A 3,196-nucleotide genomic window follows, 5' to 3' on the forward strand; every position below is an offset into this window, starting at 1 on the left:
AGGATCCCTCAAGCTAAGACCATGCTTCTCTTCAAGTAAAGTTGGGGTTGAAAATAGTTTTGACTTCTCTTCAACCCTTCTCCTCAGGTGCTCTGGTAATCACTATTATAACTTTACCAATGAGCAACTATTTTTTGAAGTACTTATATAACAGAGAGTACAGGCGCCTTTGGTACCCTGCCAAGAGTACTTCTTTCCATGTTTGTATTTAAAATAGAACGGTAGTAACATCACTTCTGTGCCTGAAATTCCTCTGTGCACAGGCTCAGAATGAGAAGGGGAAAAAAATGGATGTAGCAAACCGCTTCACTGCTTTATCATCCTAAAGCTCAAAGGAAATAACACATTCATACTAAATTAAGACGAAGGCACAGAACAAATTACCCGAAGCTGGAGGCGGAGGGAAGGACTCGGGTCCGCTCACCTACCCCCTCCCGAAACAGGACGCTTGACCTGGCAGCAGCGAAGGCGCCAAATGAGCTGCCAGACCTCAGCCCGAGCAGGTGGTGCGGGCAGGAAGGAAGAAGTGCCGCGAGCACAGAAAAGCCAGGTAAACGCGGCGCGGCGCGGCTCCGAGCCCGGCTGCCGTCACCCCGACTCGGCCACCTGCCGGCGGGCGTGGCCCCGGCCCGACTCGCTCACCTGGTGGGAAGAGCGGGGGCAGCCGTCCAAGAGGCCGCCGCTGCCCTCAACGGGGCTCCGTCCCGGCCCGCGGCCGACGCGCTGCCTCCTCCGCTCCCTCCGCCGCCTCTTCCAGCTCGAGTTTTCTATTTAGCGACAGGTCCGGACGCGGCGGGCGGGCCACGGAGGTCGGCCGCGGGGAGGGGCGCGGCAAACTTGCCCCAGAGGCCCGCGGAGGCGGCGCGGCCGGGGACGCCCCCGCACCTGCAGCGCGCTCGCCCGCACCGTCGCCCCGGCCCCGCCCCCGCACGCACCTCGCGCGGGCACCGCCCAGGCCTCCGCCTCCGCCCCCGCGGCGGGCGCTTCCCGGCCCCCGGGGCCCGCGGCCGGCGCCCGCCGACAGCACGCCCGGCTCGGCCGCCGCGGCCACCGCTGCTCCGGCCGCCTCTCCCGGACAAAGACGGGCGGCGGGGCGGGCGGCGGCGAAGCCCGAGGCTCGGAGCGCGCGGCGCTGGCGGGGGCGGGGGCGGGCGGGGGGACAGCGCGGGGCGGCGAGCGGGCCGGCGCGGGAGGGCGGCGCGGGGCGGCAGAGGCGCGCACCCCCTCCCGGCCGCCCCGAGACGCACACGCCGGGGCCCGGGCGCCTCCTCCCGGCCCCGGCCCCGCCGACCGCAGCCGCGCCGCCGGGGAGCCGCAGCGCCCTCTGCGGGCCGCGGGGCCTCCGTGCGCGCCGCGTTGGGCTCCGGGCCGGCGGCGGCGGGGGCGGGCGGGGGCGGGCGGGGGCGCGGGGCCGCGAGGGTCCCCGCGGCCCCGGGGAAGGACGGAGTAGGACCGAGGCGGCGTCCGAGAACGGGATCCGCTGTTTTTCCTCTTGGGACGGAAGAGAGAGACAAGATTCGAATTCCGGGCAGCAGGAGGAATCTGGGATCCGAAGTGGGAAAAACTTGGGGGGTCGGGGGGGGGGCAGTAGGATTCCTGATTCACAAGGACCCAAAGCTAATCTCTGGTAATGGCTGCAGAAAAGGCAGGCGTGTCCTAGAAGCCGGTGCTTCTGTGCCTGATACTGCGGGCCTGCAGAGAGCTTGGCCACTCTCATAAATAGACGCATGGACTTCTCCAAGACCTTTCCAGCCCTACCCGAACTGTCCCCGGCTTCCCTAGGAACGCACCTGGAAGGTTTGAAAAGGCAACTGAGATCAGAGAACTTCCTCCTCTGGCTCAGCCGCAGTGGAACAAATGTTTACTATTAAAAAAAATGAAACCGTGATGTTGCCCCTTGTGCCATTTAGGGCTTGTTTTTCTTTTCTTTTCTTTTCTTTTCTTTTCAAGGGTGTCTTTTCCCAAACTACCATGTTACCTATAGTGTTCTATACAAGTTAGCTTTTTAAACAAGCTGAACGACTTGGTGACCGGGGATCGCGAAGTAGCACCTTTTTTCCACACTGTCTTTTGAAATCATTCTGTCAGCTCTCCCTTCCCCTTTGGAAGAATCTAGGACAGTTTTCACAGCTTTGCCTTGCCGCTGTTAAGTGTTAGTAAACAGGCTGATTCTCCAGTGTTAAAAAGTCCAGCCCAACCCAAATCAAAACTTTAGTCTCATTCCACTGAAACCTTCCCCATTCCCCGCCCAGCACCTGCCAGCTGGGTACCACCCAAACCGAGAAGTCTGCATGGGAGAGGGAAACCTCTTCGCCTCCTTGGTTCTGCGTCCTCCCAGGCAGCTCTGTGCAGGCTGGTTCCGCCAGGACAGCAAGGCCGGGAAGCTCTCCCGAACCACGCGCTGGCCCTGGCTTCCAGCTCAGCCTCTTCTCTGATGGTCTTACCCAGACCTCCTGTGGGGTCACTGTGCTCTGGCAGGCTGACCTAGCTAGCTTCCGTGCTGACCCACAGAAATCACTTGACAACTTCGCCGACGAACTACAAGCACAGGTCGCTTGCCATGTAGTACACACCTCCCCGCCTTTCGCTGGTCGTAGGCTCTGATGAGTCTCTCTCCTTGAAGCTTCTAATGTAGGGTTCAAGCAGCCATCTCTGGGTTCAAGCACGTCCCCAACCTGCCAAGTTCTCCCCGCAGTTCTCCAGAAGCTGCCTTTCTTTGCATAGAGTAGCTGACTACTCCCCCCACCACGCTCCCTCACAGCTCCCTATAATTCTCATTGCCAACTTTCTCTCTGGATCACTGTCCCCTTTCTTTAAACAGCAGATCCTTTACTCAGTAAATCCCATGAGGATGATGCAATGCCCCTATTTAAAATGTGGAGAGTGCCTGGGTGGCTCAGTCAGTTGAGCATCTGCCTTTGGCTCAGGTCATGATCCCAGGGTCCTGGGATGGAGTCCCACATCAACTCATGATCTCAGCAGAGAGCTGGCTTCTCCCTCTCCCTCTCTCTCTGCCCCTCCCCCCCTCCATTTGTGAGCATTGTCTCTCTCAAATAAAATTTTTGTTAAATCTTTAAGATGTGGAGGTATCTCTGTGTCAGCCATGGAGGCATGACATTCATATCTCCAGAGTATAGCTGACAGCCTCTGGCTATTACACCTTCTGATCTACCACAGCACTCGCACCAAGGTCATA

The 3,196-nt window shown here is 59.8% G+C and overlaps 1 protein-coding gene across 9 annotated transcripts in view; it reads right to left on the reverse strand.

Moving 5' to 3' along the window:
* MTUS2 (microtubule associated scaffold protein 2) overlaps window positions 1-914 on the reverse strand; it is a 588,550-nt gene extending 587,636 nt beyond the window's left edge. For all 9 annotated transcript variants that reach the window (XR_012016248.1, XM_072795621.1, XM_072795619.1 and 6 more), the window contains exon 1: window positions 643-914. The gene's annotated coding sequence lies outside the window, so the exon portion shown is untranslated. The remainder of the gene's footprint in view (window positions 1-642) is intronic.
* Window positions 915-3,196: the final 2,282 nt, after the last annotated feature.

This window comes from Canis lupus, chromosome 24 (assembly GCF_048164855.1).
Source record: "Canis lupus baileyi chromosome 24, mCanLup2.hap1, whole genome shotgun sequence".
In the NCBI taxonomy this organism is placed as follows: Eukaryota; Metazoa; Chordata; class Mammalia; order Carnivora; family Canidae; genus Canis; species Canis lupus.